This window comes from Piliocolobus tephrosceles, chromosome 12, assembly GCF_002776525.5.
Source record: "Piliocolobus tephrosceles isolate RC106 chromosome 12, ASM277652v3, whole genome shotgun sequence".
Taxonomy (NCBI): Eukaryota; Metazoa; Chordata; class Mammalia; order Primates; family Cercopithecidae; genus Piliocolobus; species Piliocolobus tephrosceles.
Window position 1 is genome coordinate 4,583,544 of NC_045445.1, and position 20,609 is coordinate 4,604,152.

At 40.9% G+C, this 20,609-nt stretch overlaps 1 long non-coding RNA gene across 2 annotated transcripts in view; it reads right to left on the reverse strand.

Moving 5' to 3' along the window:
* LOC111535939 overlaps positions 1-20,609 on the reverse strand; it is a 99,242-nt gene that overhangs the window by 36,678 nt on the left and 41,955 nt on the right. The window contains exons 4-5 of one of the 2 annotated variants that reach the window (XR_002729610.1): positions 3,288-3,476; positions 902-1,546 (exon numbers count right to left, since the gene is read on the reverse strand). The exons of the other annotated variant lie outside the window; for it this stretch is intronic. This is a non-coding gene — a long non-coding RNA (uncharacterized LOC111535939). Of the gene's footprint in view, positions 1-901; positions 1,547-3,287; positions 3,477-20,609 lie in introns of those variants that run through there. 2 annotated transcript variants of the gene reach the window in all.

Genomic DNA, 20,609 nt, shown 5'->3' on the forward strand with positions numbered 1-20,609 from the left:
AAAGGATATGAACAGACATTTCTCAAAAGAAGACATTCATACAGCCAACAGACACATGAAAAAATGCTCATCATCACTCGCCATCAGAGAAATGCAAATCAAAACCACAATGAGATACCATCTCACACCAGTTAGAACGGCAATCATTAAAAAATCAGGAAACAACAGGTGTTGGAGAGGATGTGGAGAAATAGGAACACTTTTACACTGTTGGTGGGACTGTAAACTAGTTCAACCATTATGGAAAACAGTATGGCAATTCCTCAAGGATCTAGAACTAGATGTACCATATGACCCAGCCATCCCACTACTGGGTAGATACCCAAAGGATTATAAATTATTCTACTACAAAGACACATGCACACGTATGTTTATTGCGGCACTATTCACAATAGCAAAGACTTGGAATCAACCCAAATGTCCATCTGTGACAGACTGGATTAAGAAAATGTGGCACATGTACACCATGGAATACTATGCAGCCATAAAAAAGGATGAGTTTGCGTCCTTTGCAGGGACATGGATGCAGCTGGAAACCATCATTCTTAGCAAACTATCACAAGAAGAGAAAACCAAACACCGCATGTTCTCACTCATAGGTGGGAACTGAACAATGAGATCACTTGGACTCGGGAAGGGGAACATCACACACTGGGGCCTATCATGGGGAGGGGGGAGGGGGGGGAGGGATTGCATTGGGGAGTTATACATGATATAAATGATGAATTAATGGGTGCTGACGAGTTGATGGGTGCAGCACACCAACATGGCACAAGTATACATATGTAACAAACCTGCACGTTGTGCACATGTTCCCTAGAACTTAAAGTATAATAAAAAAAAAAAAAAAAAGAAAGAAAGTATTGGGACAAACTCTAAAGCTTGGTTTGAGCTTGGAGTGTCGCCCAAGGCCAGAGTGGACACATGGTGTTCAGGAAGGAAAACCAATCAAGTTAATTTTCATCTCCATGGAACATTTGCAAGCCGCCAGAATTCTTCAAGTGTCAGAATGCATAACTGGGTAGTGCCCTCGATATAGAGAAAAAGTAAAAGAAACCTGAAGACGGCAAATGAACACTGAATTTATACATTCAAAATCAAATTCAGTGCCCTCTACATAAAACTTATCAAAACCTCAGGGTTTTCCTAAAGTTACATTTCAACCAGGTAGCCTTTAAGGGAGTCAGCAAGACTGAATGTGCTGACATGGAAAGGATGGAAAGATACACATGTGACATGGTTTCAATGTGTGTCCTCTCCAAATCTCATGTTGAAATGTGATTCCTAATGTTGGAGTTGGGACCTGGTGAGAGGTGACTGGTCAGCCCCTTTAGCTGCTTAGCATCATCACCTTGGTGATAAGTGAGTTCTCACTTTGAGTGCACATGAGATCTGTTTTCTTAAGAGTCTGGGACCTCCTCCATCGCTCTCCTGTTCTCTCTCTCACCATATGATGTGCCTGCTCCACCTTAGCTTTCCACCATTACTGTAAGCTTTCTGAGGGCTTCACCAGAAGCAGATGCCAGCACCAAACTTCCTGTACAACCTGTAGAGACATGAGCCAAGTAAACCTCTTTTCTTTACAAATCACCCAGCTTCAAGTATTTCTTTATAGCAAATGGCCTTCCATGTTGTAATATGGAAATGGATGTACAAAACTGTGTTTGCCATGCTCCAGTCTGTGTTTTCTAAGAAAGCATATATAAGTAAATGTGTGTATCTATGTATACATATTTGTATGAATGTATACATTACATACACACTTATATACATATAGAAAATTTTTACAAGGATATGTAAGAAATTGTTATTGATGTTATACAAAGGAGTGAAACGAGGGGCTTGATGTGGAAGAGGATCTTCTTTTCATTTTATATCCTTTTGTACTGTGCATTTTTACCATAAGTATGTATTATTTTTATAATTTAAAAAGGGACAACAACTCAGAAATAACTCTAAAAACTCAGTACATTGTACAGTACTTTGCATGAAGTAGGTCGCAGTAAATACTTGACTGAATGGATGAAAGTCACTCAATCACCACATCAGTTGGTATATGGGATGGCGGAAAAGCATATACAAAGAAGAGAAAAGAAATAAAAGGGGAGAATAGCAAGAAGCAACCTGGAGCAGTTTTCATTCCCTCCAAAGATAAAAACAAACAAACAAAAAAAAAAAATGGAAGGAAAGTCACCAAAGGAAAAAGCTGACAAGTATCTTCCCCACCCCAGTGGCGCCTGCTGTCAAAAATTGCAATGTGCTTTGCAAATACTGTCAGCAGATCTGTGAGAGCATGTAAACAGAAGGCTCTTTAAAGAGTTAATCAAAGCTGTGCTGTGCTCCAAACAGGGAAGGAGCAGAGAGGAGGTTAATGTCCTCCTCCTGGCCATGAAAGATGCTTTGCCATGAGGATGCGTCTCAGTGAGGAGCCCAGGGACTACATGGAAAGTGCAGTAAAACACTCCACATCGGCAATAATAAATGCCATTTGTAGAACACTGCTTTCCCAAATATGAAAGTTTGTAACGAAATGCTTTTCCACAAAGAGCGGTAGAAATTACGGGTACAAAACCCTACTAGGTTATCCACTGTCTCTTAGATTGGATTTAATTCCATATAAATCCTCATATGGATTTAACACTACATAAAGCTTAATGCTTTCAATGATGTATAAGGGGGATTTACACTAATAAATCCTAAACAGAAAACACAGGCACAAAGCAACAATAGTAAATGCAAAGGAAAGAGAGTCACCTTCACTGATTCATCTTGATACACACCAAGGTAATTATGAACTGCCAGCATGTTTTGAAATTTAGGGTTTTTTTTTTTAAAGAAATTACAACTTCATTGAAAGTTTAATGGATGAAGCTATCAAAGTCAAGTTAAAACAAACAAGCACAGATGCCATTTTCATTGATCAATTCAATTTAGTATGCTCATGGGACAGAACCAAATTCCTGAACAAATACAGAAGAGAAATAAGGAAGCCTGGTCCCACAGCAAGCACAGTGTACCTTTATTTTAACAAGGGCAAACCTGGCCTTTGGTCAAGGTGGTCAGACTGAGTGCAGTGGCCTTGTTCCCACTAGAGAAGTCCACCAGAGAGCAGATTTACTCATCAATGAAAACCATATAGATCATTTTCAATTTTGTAATTTAGCAGTTAGGGGCCCTTACAAATATGTTATGTTATTTCACTTTATTTTTTAAACCTTTCTATTTTCTCTCCATTCTATCCAGCTATGAAAAATAAGACACTTCCAAATTTTGGAACAATTACTCACCAAATGGCCCACAGAAAACGCATAATGGGAATCCAGACTTCTCTTCTAGCAAGCAACCTTCATCTCTTTCCTTCTCCTTTCTTCTCTACCTTACTTATTGTCAGGAGATGTGAGTGTGAGGGCTGGCTATGCCACCAACTTGCTGTGTGGCCTATAAAGGTGGCTTCTCTTCTCTCAGGTTCACTCTCCCTATGTGTACAATGAAGAGGTGGACTAAATGAATGCTAACTTTCAATGGCATTGACTCCATTAATATAAAAAGTCCTTCTTGATCCCAGTATTAACCTGACAGAACTGGAGGCCTTTTCTAGTCAGATCCCCATTCCCTGATGGAGGATACCCAGCTTTTGGTGCTCCCTTCAGGAGAGTAAAGCTTCTCTGACAGGAAGATGAGAGACTTCCACTCAGGCCCTGGGTTAGCATCTCAGAAATCTGAGTCAACAGAAATTGTGCCAACCAACCTCTATGGCACAATATATGCTCACCTAGTAGACATAGTAATAATTAATTATTATTACTCAAATATTACTTAATATTTTATGACTATTTGGGTGAAAGAACTCATAATGACAGCTCACTCAAGGCTCTCCATAATCCTGCAACTGTCTCTGCTCAAAGCCACATTGCTATCTTCATGATATCTGTTTCAGTCATAGTTATCCAGACAGAACAAATAGGAGATACACACACAAACTCACACACATGCACATGCTCATACATGTGCATACACACACATAAACACACACACACATTATCTTAGTTCATTTTGTGCTGTTCTAACAGAATACCATAGACTGGGTAATTTATAAACAACAGAACTATGTTTTCCACAGTTCTGGAAGCTGGAAGTCCATGATCACAGTACCAGCTGATTTGGCATCGAGTCAAAGCTGTCTCCACTTCCAAGATGGCTTCTTGAATGCTACATTCTCCAGAGGGAGAAACACTATTCCTCACATGGCAGAAGAGCAAGAGCTGAGAGGGAGAGAGCAAAAGGGGGCCAAACTTGTCCTTTTATAACATACTCACTCCTATTCAACAGCATTAATCCACTCATGAGGGCAGAGCCCTGTCGATCCAATCACCTCTCAAAGGTCCCACTTGCTAAATATTGTCACGATGGCAATCATATTTCAACATGAGTTTTGAAGGGGACAAACAACATTCAAAAAATGTGCGCGCGTGTGTGTGTGCGTGTGTGTCTGTGTACGGAGAAAGAGAGAGGGAGAGATTTTAAGGAACTGGTTCAGCTAATTGTGGGAGACGGTAAGTCTGCACATGCAAACAGGCTAGAAACCCAGGTAAGAAGTGATATTACAGTCTGGAATCCAAAATTTGCATGGCCGGTCAAGCAGCCTAGAAACTCAGGCAGGGTTTCCATGTTATGGTCTTGAGGCCAAATGTTTTCTTCTTTGGGAAACCATTTTTTTTTTTTTTTTTAATCTCAAGGCTTTCAATGAATTGGATGAGGCCCACCCACATTATGGAGGGTAATGCTTTACTCAAAGTTTACTGATTTAAATGTTAATCTCATCTTTAAAAATCCCTAAACAGCAATATCTAGACTAGTATTTGACCAAACAAATGGGCACCATAAGCTAGTCAAGTTGACACATAAAATTCACCATTATTACTGTCCAAATATGGTCTGCCTTTGCTGCTCATCTAGGCCATTTACTCTTCTCCTTTGAACTGGGTTTACCTTGGACTAGCTGATACTGGCTTTGTACTCTTTGCCTGGTCCCTAAATCCTGTCATATCTTATAAGAATAGTCCCACACATTCTGTCTGCTCTTCTTCTACCCTTTAACTGCTTCCAGAATAACTTGGGTCTAAGCTACTAGACAAGCAACAGCAGGCACCAAGCAAAAAGAAGCCAGTAGCCCCTGTACTCTAGCTCAGGAAATTCCTCTCCACTCAGGAAATTCCTCTCCTTCAAACTTCCTCATGTATTAGCTCTGCTGGCCCCAAAGTACTTGGCTTTGTGTACTGTCATGCTGGTCTCATCTAGCTCCATGTCAAGCTGTTTGCCTTCACTCTGACCTCAGGATGTTGATCCAAATCTTCCCTGTCCACCAATACTGGGAAAGAAGTCCCATGTCTGTAAACTCCATCCATCTGGGAAGGAAGACTAGATAACCTGCATGATGCATTACAGTTCTTAAAACACTTTCACATCCACTACCCACTAACTGGTATTCCTTGGCATTGCCTGAAAGCTTATAAAGATATCATCCACAAAGCCTCACTTGACATATGAGAATATTGAGGTTCAAAAAGTGTAAGTCCTCAACACAAGGACATGTAGCTAGCCAATACACGCAACCCTGCTATGGAGCTGAGGCTCTGGGTCATTTCATTAAACCAGAAGCGCCTTGGCAAGGAGTTGAATACTACTAGACTAAGTACTACTACCACTACCAATGCCACCTTAGATTCACATGCAACTTAGCTTCCAAAATGATCACAAAGGCATTTCTCACCTTTCACCTAATTTTCTCAGGGTGGCTCAAAAATTCCCAACAGCATCCCTCTACCTACGGTAGGCTACAAAGACACAAAAATTCTGCTTCATCATCTATCTCAGAATATTAACTTGAATTTAGCCTACAAGGTCATCAAAAGCAAAGTTTTACAAGGTTGTTCATTAACTGGTACATAGTGACTGAGAAACAAGACACAGTAGCTTTCATCTCGAGAGACGGGCCCACAAACCTGGCCCAGGCAGGGCAACCTGGCCCAAGGACTGCCCATACAGTCTTTGTAAGTTATAACTAAAACTTGGCTGGGATTAGAATAGACCAGCCTGGGGAAATCTAAAACACAGAGACGAGGCAGGCCCGTGATGGCTTTGAGGTTAGGGTCTCCAAAAAGAGATGAGAAGTAGAGACTAATAAACTGTGTTGTGTAGGCCCAGACATGAGTTACAGGGCAATGTCCCCACAGAGCAGATGAGGCACACCTTAAGAGGGTCTGGTAATAAGCAGCAGGCAGAGGTCTAGGCAAGGCAGGCCAGCAGCCTCACTGAGGATCAACAGTAAGCAACAAAAGGCTATGCTGGCTAGTAGGCTATGAGGCATTATGGAGTCTTGGACACAAGCCTTAGACAAATATCTCCATGGACAGGCAGATGAGTGATCCCAGATAATTCTGGCAGTGGACAAGCCCAGACCCCAGGGAGACTGAAAAGGGCAACAGAATTGCAGTCCTCAGTGGAAAAAGACACCAAGTACAAAGCTAAGGTAGGGACCAGGCTCCCTAAAAACAGAAAGTAGGTAGTAGACAGGTAATGAGCTCCTGGATATGGAAGAGAAGGCAAGGTGTGCCAGTCACAGAAAGGTGGCAATAATCTATTTATTAGGACTAAGGTGAAGAGTCCAAGAACAACTTGCAGCTGTACCGCATCCATGACCTGCTTTTATGACTGGATCCTTCAGATCTCTCTTGACTACAAGGTAGGGTCTCAGAGCCTTGCTAGGTAGAGTGGAGTAAGGTGCAGGGCCTCATTTTGGGAGTCACATAGGCCGAGTTGTGGGGAAAGGAGGAGTGAAGGAGCATGAAGTCAACAGGCCCATTATAGGGTTTGTTGAGTGGAGAAAACGCTTACCTATCCAGGGAAAAGCCTATGGGGGAAACCACAGTTCTCTTTACGTGTCACCCACCACTCTGATCCAGGGATCCTGGGATGTGGGTCTCTTTCTTATTTCACAGAATGTCAGTTAAGTACCCGCCAGAGCCACAGCCGGGAGAATTAGAAACCTAACTCTTCCAGAATCCTAGAATTGGAAGGCAGAAGAGCTCAACACCTGGCATTTAAAAAATGGAGAACCTGAGATCTGCCCAAGATCACCTAATAATTTAATCATAGAGGCTGAGACTTAGGTTTCCTGACTCCTAGCCTGAGGTTCTTTCCACTAAACCCCAAAGATGAATATTCCGACACCCACACAAATCTGAAGATGGCTTTGTGACAGCCCCAATTTCCATCTATGCCTTGGACAATCAAGCTGATTTATCTCATTTGCTTTCAAAAAACATATTTATAGATATAGATCAAGTAAGGGAGACTTCAGCAACCACCATATATAATAAATTAACTTTCTGTCTAAAGCCTGACTTACTTTGTCATTTGAGAAATAATGGAAATACCTACAATATGAACCCCTCCACAAAGCGTGATATATTTAGCAACTTTCAGTAGCATGTTAATTTCAAAATTCCAATATTTCCCCGTTGCTATAGCTATGATATCTGGTTACATCAGAGTTCAGCAGCTGTGGGCAATGCTAATACTGATTCCAGCCAACTTTGTTTCTCCTGCTTTGTTTCTAATGCAGGATGAGGAAAATGAGAGCAAAACAGTCACATTCTCTCCCACTCCCTCTGAGGAGCAAAACCCCTTAACTAGTCTGAGTTAGACAACATATTAATTCTCCATCTGGCACCAATACAACTGGAGCCGTAAGTCCCAAAGTATTGAATTGATGATGCAAGTAACTCCAGATCTACAACTGGGAGTTACATGTTCAGGACGTGCTAATATGTGAAAGCTGTGATCTGCTCATCCAGAGAATCTTGCTGCTTAGTATATCTGCATGCTTTTGTCAGTTCCTTTTACAAACATACCATTTGAGGATTCCTGGACAGGAAAAAAATAAGGGCTTTCAAACAGAGTCATCACTTTGGGCTACACAGCTCACAGCCTTCCATTTTTAAACTTCCATTTTGAGCTACTATTATTTGAGGGCTTCTTTTACTCAATTTTCAAGAGAAGCTATCTTAGGCAGGTTTCTTAGGTCTACACACTGGGTCCATTAATGGGCTCTAACCTGTCTACACAGCCTTCTATTTCCTTGACTCCAAATAGTGACTTGGTCTCTAATGTTATTCCAAACATTTATGGGCCATCATAAATACACGACAGAGATTTCCAAAGTTGTGACAATAAAATCAATACAGTATAAATTATGGCATAGATATGTGATGGCATGCTATCTTATAGGATTGGAAAGTAGGGCTGGGACCATTTTTAAAAAGGCATTTAGCAGGTTTTCTATAATCCTTTCTCTCAAATGTTAATTTTGTCTTCAAATTTTCAAAGTTTTGTTGGCACAGATCTTCTAGAAAATGGGGTCTAGAAAATAGCATCTATACTTGAATTTAAATAGAAAGACCCAAGTCTGACAGAACTAGACTTGGGTCATTCTCAAATAAGGCCAATGGCTCATCTCAATCAGTATAGTTTCTACCTGGGAACCCTCAGCTTAAGAAGGACCTAGACTCATAGGAGATCTGCTACTGAAATGTTTTGGGGGACTACATAAATGGGAAATCTAGACATTGGGATTGTCTTTGTTTTTCAAATTAAAAATATCCACAAAGTGCCTGCAGGGTGAATACCTTTCATCTGTCTGCAATATCCTAGAATTCTAGCAACAGCTCCCCATTTCCACTTTAATGTGCATTTCCAATGTACACGTGAAGAACCAGGTACATTGCACACATGTCCGGAGGAATTCAATGATTTTGAGTTTCTGTTTAGACTGATGTTGCCATAACATGATTATATGACATCAGGGTTTTATTACACAATAATATGCACTATTGGCCAATATTTTCTTCTTATTCTCAAATGTCTTATCAATATTCCCTTGTGGTATCCATGTTATTAGACACTCATTGTTCAAATTCCTCATAGTAATGGGGACTTATCCTCACTGATGCGCACATTAATTCAAAACTCAAAAAGACACAAACTGCTAAGTTTTTGGTGAATAAGGCAGGGATGCTTTGGAGATCAATCCAAGAATCTTAAGAGCATTCTTATGTAACTGTAACTTTTGAAATATATTTTGAAGTGAAATATAATTAGTTAACAGTGACTGGAGAGAAGGTAATAAAAGGATATCCTTTACTATCTGGCTGTTGCTTGTGTTCCAAGTTAAGAAAACACACACAGAAAAGCACTGAAATGGTAATCAAAAGACATGGATTAATTAGTCTTTGCTCTGCCAATGTAGCTGTGAGACACTGTGTATGTCCTTTGGCCTCTTCAAATCTCAGTCTCCCTATCTATAAAATGATGGAGTTTCATTAGCTGATTGCTAAAGGACTTTCCTCTTTGCAGAGTCTATGGTTTCCTAGCATTTTCATTCTACAGATCATGCTGAGGGTGATCCCTAGTTTTTTGATGTCTGTGCTCATGGCCTATTATTAGCCTAACTGATTAAAGACATAAGCTTCTGAAACTGTATGACCAGACTTGCCTTTATTATCTCATTCTCAAATACTTCCATATTTGATTCCTTTCCAAGATTATTTTAATTTGTGGTCATCTCATTGAAATTATTTAGGCCAAAAACAAGACACAAGAGAAGGAACTGACACATTTTACTACATAGGTGAGGGTTTTGTGCCCAAAATGATAGATGGGTGGGAAACAATGTCATCTGATGACCACTGAAGGAATTTTAAATGCTTACTCTAGACAGTAGTACGTGAAAACTATTTTTACATATATAAAGAGCTTTCATACTTACAAAGAATTTAGTGTGGCCGTGTGGCCCCAAGAAGTTTAATCTAGGAACAAGCAGTAGAAAATACTAGTTGATAGATTTTGGTATGGCCTAAAGAAAAGATTTCTAATAGGGCAGCCTGATGAAATAAGCTGCCTTGAGATACAGAGAGCATGCTGTCAGTGGAGGTACTCAAAGCATAAGCTAGACAACCACTTGGTAGCGATGCAGCCAAAGGTACTTAGCCTACACTACTAGCTCATCTTTGAGGCCCCTTCAAACTCTAGAATTCTATGGGCCAATTTACTCCCTCACTCCCTTTTCTCACCTTCCCAGATAAAAACTGCTCCGTTATCTGCGTGATGCTCTCACATTCTAAATACTTTGACATATTGCATTCTGTGGTGATGTGTTAGGTGACTTGTGCATGCAGCCACGTCTAAAAACACAGAATGCGAATGTGCCCTAAATGAATTCCCAACCTACAGGGTTTAATCTTCAACATGGCATTGCTGAGTTTGTAAACTGTTTAGCTTCTTTAATAATATTTCTTTATGCTTTGGTCACAATTCAATTTTTAGATGCCTAGGATGGAAAGGTTTTATTATTATGATTTTTTCTTAGAATCTTAAAACATTGGTTGCCACAGCATCCTGAGGAGAAAGATGCTGCTGTGAAGAAAAATGCAAATTGCTTGCTTGTGGAATATAGTGAGTCAGTAGCAGATGAACAGGCATAATTTAATTTTACAGGGCTAGAAAATATGGAATGGAAATAGAAACTAGAAATGCTTTACTCTTCCTAAATGATGATTTCTACTTCTTCCTGTCCCAGATTAAGGTCTTACCAAGTCAGAGTGGCAGTATGAGAGCAGGTGAGCAGTAGAAAATAGTGAAGCCAAGACAGGTTAGCAGACAGGGTTGGCTCCAAATAAATGAGCTATTGCAGGAGCTGAAGATGAGCAAAAGATCACACAAACTGGTGGGCAGAGCCAGATGGGAGGCTTTAAGACCATACAAATATCTACATAGTGTTTATGTTTGCACAGACTCACTACGGAAGAACCTGAAAGAAGGTAGTCATAGCAGTTGCCTCTGGAGGAGGGAATTAAGGAACATAGGATTAGTTAGGACAGGCGAGGCTTACATTTCACTGAATATACTTCTGTTTTATTTGCATTTTTATCATGTAGGTCTTAACAAAAAAAAGAACCTATCGAAAGAAGACAAGTTAGCAACTGTGAATAGTGAAAATGTTGAAGGAACAGCACAAGATGCTCAACAGCCAGAAAATAAGCAAGACTGTCCTGACCTAAGCAAACAAGACAGGCCAGAGAACAAAGTAAGGCCCTTGATCTTGACCCTGACCCTGAGAGCAGTGCTGTCCAAATCACAGGTACCTGTATTAGTTTGCTTCTCACCTTGCTGTGAATTAGTCCTGAGCAAACCTGATTTAGATACCCACAGATATAAATGAAAATACCTGGCTGGGTAGAAGGTGAGCTAGGAAGGGCAGGGGGCTTTCTTGGTAGAGGGACTGCTTTGATAATCAGGTTTCTTAGTGCACATTAAGCATATGTTCTTGCAAGAGGTTTGATGAAATTTTCTAAAACCTATACACTGATAGGCATTTAAAGAGTGATGGTCACTTATGTCCCAAATGATAACTCTACCTTACCTTGGTGACAGACATAATATTCATATACATTGAATCAGATTCACTTATCACCTTGAAAATGCAAAACCCAAACTTGAACAGGCTTGTGTGCAGGCTTGAATGAGATTTTAAAAGTCATTAAGTTCAATCTCATCAGACGTTTAAGCCCCCTTTACGGCTTCCCTGCCAGGTAAGTGATCAGTTCACTACTTGAACTCTTCCAGTGACAAGGAACTCACTACTAAATGAACTAGCCCACTGAAGTCTTGGATGGCATAGTCATTAGAAAGTTTTCCCTTGTGTTGACCCAATAATCTGACTTGCAGGCATTTCAATCCATTAGTGCTGATTCTGTTCTCAGGAGATTACAGAACCAGACTGTTCTTTGCCCTACATGTCAACCCTTCAAATCTTTGCGAGTTGCTACAATAGTCCCCAGACTCCTCTCATAATATTAAAGTAAATTATCTCCAGTTATTTCCACTGTTCTCTATACAACCAGGTTACAAAGTCATCCACATCCTGGTAACTTTCTGAATGGACTCTCGTTTGTCTAGGTGCCTTGTATGACAGGAACACAAGTAAGAAGTAAACAGAACAGGTGTGTGCAGGTATGGACCACTGCTTCTTGTAATCTAGGCAACAGCCTTCAATAAGGTGGTTTGAGGTCACATCCGTCCTTTGGAGCAGCAAAATCAACCTGTTAGGTACTGTTGGTCTTTCTATCAGTTGAAATCCTGAAGGCTTTTTCCTACCTGGTGCTGTTAAAGCAGATCACTCTTGCGTGGTTCATTGGGGTTTCAAATCCATATTTCCCTAACTGTTACATTTCTTCCTCTTGGGTTTGATTTACTGTTACTTTCTGACAGCCAATGACTGTGTGAGCCAATGCCTTCACTTAGCTGCCCAGCTCCCCCATCTGTGAATCTCCTCACAGGCCATCAGTGGTCTCTTCATGTCACTCTTGACAGTGCTGAACAGGTCAGAGGAAGGGATGGTGCGCTGAGCAACAGCACCAGCAGCCTCTCTCTGCGGACATTAGTCTAGCCATCAGCATCTGTCACTGTAGGTTCAAAAAGGGCACATTTCTCTACCTTTTCCTTAATAGATGAGAAAGGCCTTTGAATTTTAGAAATCTTTGCAAATACAATGTACTCATATTCTTCTAACTCATATTTACTTTTTACTTTTCTCCAAGGATATAATAATCCTTGCAAAGACTTGCTTATTTCATACTTGTCTGAAGAAAGTAAACAATCTTTTATTGTAAGATGGAGCCATTTCTTCATACATAAATATTTACTGAGTATCTCCCTATGTACCAGGCACCAGTCTAGGAGTTGAAGATAAACAATGAAGAAAGGCAACATTCCCTGCCCTCCTGGCATGTACACTCTAGCATGGCTCGGGGTCCAGATGAATGTTCTTGATGTACTAAGAATATGCTAATGAGCTAAAGTGTTTCTCTTCAAAGTGCAGTCTAAACAAACAATTCGGTCCCTCCTGAAAGACTTACTGCCTAGGAGGGTTCTGAATCTTGTTCATCTTCAAGGAACTCCACAGAGTTTTGTGGTTCAATTCAGTTCAGTGAGTATCTGGGAGGTGCCTGTGTGTAGCCAGCACAATACTTGATACTGTCAGAGACAACAGGGACCTAGTAAGATGATGGTCTCTATCTTTTCTAATAAGGTTAACCACCTAACTGGGCAGCAAGCCTGCATTTAGGTTCCCAAACTTAGTTACAGAAATACAAAATGAAGAATAACAGACTTCAGAGTATCTTACTTCAAAAAGAGCTCACTGACAGACTTTGAAGAATTCCCTCCCCTGCTCTTTGAGACCCATTTCCCTCCCAAATAAAATGAAGGGATTATACTGGCAGTGGTTCTCAGTGGGGATGGTACTACCCCCTTAGGAGGAATGAGGAAATATATGGGGTGGGGATTTTGTTGGTCATCAGAATGACTGAGGGGTGCTACTGGAGTCTAGTTGGTGGGAACAAAGTGTACTACACGTCTTGCATTGCACAGGACAAACAGTCCCCTGCAAGGAAGCATGGTGCCCCCTAAAATTCCAATAGTGCCTGATATGGTTTGGCTCTGTGCTCCCACCCAAATCTCATGTTGAATTGTAATCCCCAGTGTTACCGGAAGGGCCTGGTGGGAGGTGACTGGATCATGGGGGGTAGTTTGTAACGGGTTAGCAACATCCTCCTAGCACTGTTTGTTTAAATGTGTGTTGCACCTCGTCCAACTCTTGCTGGCCATGTGAAGATGTGCTTGCTTCTCCTTCACCTTCTGCCATGATTGTAAGTTTCATGAGGCCTGCCTAGAAGCAGAAGCCTGTACAGCCTGCAGAACTGTGAACCGATTAAACATTTCTTTATAAATCACACAATCTCAGGTATGCCTTTATAGCAGTGTGAGAACAAATACAGTGCCCCTATTGAGTTGCACTGGTAGATCATCCCTCTAAGGGCCCTTCCATCATTTTAACTTTGTGACTTTGTGACTTTAGTTGATCACAAGACCTGATAGGGCTGTCAAACTACCATTACAACCTTGGACTACTTTGTTAACCAGAGACCCATGTTTCTTTTGGGACCACCAGCATCATGATCACCTGTGATGTCTGTTAAAATACAGAGTTCCAGGTCCTACGTACTGAAACAGGATCTCTGTAGGTAAGGCCCAGGATTGTGGATTCCAGTGCCCATTAAAGTTTGAGGGTTTACATAAAGAGAAAGCTGGTCCTGCCCTTCTTGACACTGATGAGAACAGTGCTGGATTCCAACTTCACTACCCCATGACCCTGTAAATGAAATGTGCCCAAAACCCTCCAAAATATCCTGAAGCTTACATCCTGTTGTCCGTCTCTCCTAAACTCTCCTCATCAGGGTTCTTTAACACTCCATTTTGCTGTTTTTCCTCCTGTTTCTCTCACTTCTACTCAGTTTTCTTCATTGACTTCTCTTTTCATCCTATGCCCTAAAATAGCAGTTCTCAGGTTGTGTTCAGGCCCTGAGCTATTCATTCATAACCCTTGCTATTGAAGAGTTTAGTGTTATCTTGAATGATTTATGACTAGCATGCTTTAATCATACATGAAATTCAGAGAGAAAAACTTATACAAAATTTACAGACAATAAATGCTTAAATGCTATGGGAGGTCAAAATAAGAGATACTGTAATGTCACATGCCACCCAAATATACTACTGTATCCTCTGAGAAGAACGAAACAGGAGTAAAGGTGGCAGATGAAGGTAGGATCCAGAGGAGTGTGTGGGAAAGTGCCTTCATAGCACTGCCCAGGACAGCAAAACTATGACTTCTGCTAAAAGTCTTCTCTCTGAAATATTGCCAAACTCTTTTGCATTTTCCTTCTATCCTGGCACTGAGCCACAGTTGGAAGGAAAGGGTAGAACTGCAGCTATAGTGAAGTCATTGTGCCAGAAGCCATGGGACCCGTATTCTCCAAGTGAGTGAGCCAGGTAACCATGTCATTGGAGTCCAGAAGCTCTGATAACGGTGTGGTTAAGGCCAGCCCTGGAAGCAAGCCACTATCCCCATCTAGGAAAAGTACCCTAAAGTAAATAATATACTGGAGAGAAAGTAATCAACAATGTCTTCTTTGAATACAAAAGTCAATACATTGAAATGGGATATGGGAGGGAACTACCACTTTCTCAGCAATTACATGGTAGGTACTACACTTAAAATAACCCTATGATGTCATGATTTTTATCCCCATTTTTGCAGATGAGAAAATTAGGCTCAGAATCACTACCCATGTGACCCTGAGTCAGGCATTTTTAGGAACATTCAATACATTTGTAACAATTCATTTGATATCTGCCTTCACCACCAGACTGGGAGATTTACTTGTGCAGGGAGCAACTGTATCATTCTGAATCACCCCAGTATCTGTAGCTCTCTCAGCAAGAACCTGGTCAATAGCTGACATTCCCGTTGCAAATATGTCTGCTGGATTAACAGTACATTTTTTGGGTGGTGCTGGGAAGTCCACAGGAAGGCATCTAAATTAAATTGGGATAAGGGTGGTCAAACATTTTTTTTTCCAGAAAGAAGGGGCTCCTCATACTGAATTCAAAAGAATGGGTAGCGTTAGCAAGAGGAAGAAGAGAGGGAACCGTCTCAGCAGATGGAACAACAACGCCAATTGCCAGTTCTGACTGAACTAGCCTAAATAAGTACTAATCACTTAGCAACCCCTGAATTCATTCAAACAATTAGATTTTAACCAATCAGAATGAAAGCAGCAGCTGTGTGTAGAGACAAGACTATGCACCGTGCCCTGTGCATGTGTGTTTGCCAGCAGAGTTGGTTGCTGTTCTAGTATGATATGTAATGCTGAGCAGGAGGTGGGGGGCATCACAGGAATCATCCAAGAAAGCACAAGGTAGCAACCTCAAACTCTCAGCAGCTTAATCCTCAAACAGTATTCACTATACCACTCAATAGGCTTTCTAGTCACTTCTTCAAGGTAGCCTCTGCCCCTGGACTATTTGCTGACCAGTCTGCTTCTTGTTCCACTGTCATATAATCTCATCAAGCAGCTCTGGCTGTCTGTGACATGTTAAAGTCGTCCATCAAGTCTCTGCTATTTCTTTCATTGAGAGGCAGAATCTAATTACCTTCCCTTTGAATCTGGGTTGGTCCTCAGTGACTTGCTTGACCAAGAGAATGCAGCGGAAGTGATATTTTGGGACTCCAGAGGCTGAGTCATAAAAGGTTGTGCATTTTCCACTTGGATCGCTGGAACACTAGCCCTGGGGCCCTGACATGACATGTAAGAAGTCCAACCACCCTGAGGTTACCATGCTGGTGAGGTCATGTGTAGGTTCTCTGGTTGATGGGGTCAGCTGAGCCTAGCCTTCCTGCCATCCTTGCCAAAGCACCAGACAAACATGTGAGTGAAACTGGAGAGGGGAGATGCAGAAAGGCGGTTACCATACCGGTGCATTTACCATCTGAATGCCACTGAGTAATCCATGTTGATCAAAAGAATCACCAAGATGAGCCCAGCCTGAATGTCTGAATTGTGAGCTATAGTAAAATGGTTTTTACAGTGAAATCATTTTTACATTAAGCAACTAAGTTTTGAGGGTGGTTTATCACATAGCAATAAGCAAGCAGAACACTGTCTTAGTCACCATTATATCAATGGTGCTGGTATTGTGCTTGGCATGTAGTCAGCTTGCAGCATAAATTCACTGACTGAAGGAATGAGTACTAGAGAGGAGGATACGAAAAACGGGTATCAGGGAAAGATAAAGATGACTTCCAAGTGGCAGTTGTTACATGTTGATACAACTTCATATACAATGAGTAGAGTTTTTTAAATAACATGGTACCTACTCTGGGAAACTAACCACAGTAGACATTTACATTGTCCTGGAAGGGGTAAAAAAGAAACAACTGAATCTTCGTGCTATGTTGCCTACCATAAAGTACAGCTGCCCAATGGCTGTCCCTTTGTCCCAGATCTCAGGATATTCCAGCTCTCATGATCTAGACCCAGTCCAGCTACAATTATATGCTTTTCCTTCTCTTCACGTAAGATCTCTGCACTTTCCTGGAAGTGATTAATTCCCAAAAAAAGGCCAGCAAGAAACTATGAACAAGAAAATAATTACCATGAATCTTTTCATCTTATTGATAACAATTTTATAAATTAGTTTCCACGGAATAAAGATTATTCTTGCTTTAAAAAAGAAAATAATTACCAAAATGAATGGGCTTTCAAGTTTGGCTTCAGAACCAGACCCACTTTCTAAAGTATACATACAGACTGTGCCTCCTGATGGAAACACAGAGACTTTGATTCTAAATGTAACTATGTTTTACTTGCCTCACCTTTAATTGTATGAAGTTCAGACCTAAATTCAATCAGTAGCCTATTGTTTGTTGCTTCCTGGGAAGCAAGTTGCAGCTGAAAGGAGAGCCGGGGAAGAATTGGGTGGGGTTGGAAATCTGAATCTTGGCACGACTCTTATGAATTTTCTTTTCCACTTTACTCACCTCCTTCTGGCTCTGATGTTATCAGTAATTTCCCAAGACAGAGAAAACCCAGACTTCCTCAAAGAGTTCAACTACCTGCCTCAGCAAAATCAAAAATGGGGAGACCAGCTCCTCCATAGAAACTCTGCTCCTGTGTTTGTGTCCAAGGAGACTTACAGAAAGGAAACACACTGGCAGGGCTCTTTCATTTCTGCCTTCCTCTAGCTGGCTAAGAAGCAAAGTCTGTGGTGATTCTGGGCAGTCCATCCAAAATCTGGAATGGACAGGACACTCTTGCAGCCAGTGAATAGGCAGCAAAGAGAAAATCAAGCCACTTTTGATGTATTCAAAGACATGAGCAAAACAGCACCAACAAAATGGATGATGGGCTCTGCAAAGGACAGCGCATAAAAGCAAACTTACTTTTAATTTTCACATTGAGTCTAGGGTTGCAGTTGTTTGACAACAGCTTTCAAATGGCACAAATGTTACAAGACCAAACCTGGCTTTTTCTACCTTACACTGTTCACTTGAATTCCTCTGGTTCCTCCGAAACCACATCTCTGAGTTTCTGCTAAGCTTTTGAGAATTTTGAGATGAAAAAGCCAATGACTTTCTTATTCAAGTACTAAAAGGCAATATTGTATAGCTTTACAGATGCAAAATGTAGATACAAATCAAGAAGCAGTGTACTTGGGCTCTAGTTCCGCTTATGCTGTTAACTGACTATGTCATCCTAGACTATTCCTTTCCCTTCTCTAGGCTTAAGTCTTCTCATCTGCAAAATGAACAGCATGGACAGTGTGTAAGGGCTCTAAATGGCAAATATAATGAAATACTCATTATCCAAGGCTCAGTTTTACAAATGTAGCTTCTCTGTGGATCGCCTTGGTTTCAAACTTATGGATAACAATACTTTTGATGAATGCCTTCCCTGTTAAATTAAGGCTTTGCTGCCATTTCAACATCTTCTTAACTTTGCATTCAAAACTACTCTTGGAAAGCCACACGCTTAACTACCTCCCATGTTGTAAAGGAAATCTTAGAGGGCAATGATTAAGAGAACTAAAAAATGAGGGGCATATATCTAAAATTAAGTACAAAAATCAGTCATCAAATAATAGTGACATTGTGTTAAGTGACCACCATATGTGAAGACTTTACATGGATCATTTTAACCCTTATGACAGCAATAAAGGTAATAAAGGATTAAGTTGTTGGTGAGAGCCAGACACTGTATCTGACACTCTGAAATACATGATCTCTGACATAAAATGCTGCATAGCACTTGCTACCTGCCAGGCCTTGTTTTAAGTGCTTCCTGTATATTGATTTCCTTAGTACTCACACTGACCTCATGAGGAAAAAGGTATTATTAACCTCATTCTACAGATGAGGAAACGAAGGCACAGAACAGTTAAGTAACTTGACCAAGGACGTACAAGTTAGTAGATAACAGAGCTAGGAATCAAATCTAGAAAGTCAGATCCATACAACCCTACAAGAAAGATAATGTCCTGTACCTGTAGGGATGCTTTTCAGCTGTGGATTAGCTGACAAATCAACCACAAAACCCCAATGGCCTAACACAACAATGGTTTACTTCTCACTCATGCTACATGTTGATTACAAGTTTATGAGTGTCTGTGTTCCATATAGTCACTTAAGGACCCTTTATTGATGGCGGTTCCACCATGGAGATTGTTCCCTGTTACCTCAGCAGGGGTAAGACAGCACATGGAGATTGCACACTTGCTTTTTTCTACTTCAGCTCCAAAGTGTCACAGGTAATTTTCCCTCACAGCTCATTGGCCAGACCTAACCATATGGTCCCTATGGTCCTAACTACAGGAAGCTTGAAAATTAGTCTTTCATGCTTCCAGAAGGAGAGAATCAGATGGTAGTAAATACTAGTTATGTCTATGCAAACTGCATGTATCAAAACATCCAACTAAATGTTCAGCTACTTATATAATGGGAAATAGCATTCTTTTAGCAAGGGAGAAGAAAATGGCTAGGATAGGTAAGTAGCAGTGTCCATCAAATACCTTAATCTTAAGATGAAGAATGTGAGACTTAGAGAGGTTTAGTAATGGATTAAAGGTCATATAGTAAAAAAGTAGTAACACTTGAATTTGAACCCTGGTCTGACTCCAAAGCCTATAATCCTTTTGCTCCAGCAAACTGCCTCCCAAAGACAGGAAAATATTGTTTTGTGATTATCCACTACTCAGAATTATCCACAATGGTCCACAAAGTCTATACAAGAGAACTAGAGCTAGAACTGGCTATTGACCACTGCTGCATCATATAAAACCAGAGATGTCAGAACAGGAAGGGGTTCTTACATGACAGATCAGACCACCTATTGCCACCTTAGTACTTTTCAGATATGGAAACTGAGGCCCATGATGTGGAGTATGTTGTTCAAGAATACATGGATGATAATGAGATAGTGCTACTATAACATTTGTATCAAGCAGGGTCTTGGCAGGAAACAGAGAACATTCAAAAGGTGTAACTGAAGGTAGAGGCAGGGTTAAGGGAACCTATAAGGTATAGTGCATTGGTCCTGGATCAGTAGCAGGAAGAAACCACTACCATCTCTAGACTTGAAGTGGGAAGGAGAGTAATGGTTACCAGAACCTGGTCAAAGCTGAGGCTGTCAGAGAGGGACAACCCAACAGAAGGTGTGGCATGAAATAGTGGAACACAGCCACTGCCAAATGCGACCTGACAGAGAAGAAGCTGGAGAAGTAAACACCAAGATCTGGCTTTCCTCTCAACCCTCTGATCCTTTCTCCCTCCCCCACTGATACCTCTCATTGTCAAACCTAACTGGAAGCCAGAGGACAAGGGAGCCTGGTTGATGCAGCCCATAGCAGTCAGTCTCCAGGGGCCCAGAGCAGGGTCAGGAAGGGTAGAGAGTGTAGCTGGAGTGGGAAATTCAAGAGTATCCATTATAGTGACTTTCCTTGCTTTTCACTGATTCATTCATTTATTTATTTACCATGCATAGTATCAGAAAGCACTAAACACATTTTAATTTCCATCAACATTCAAGTTTTGTCTTTAAAATTTGGTGGTGAAAGCACGTCATCTATCCAAGTATAATGCTATTTTTATTTCA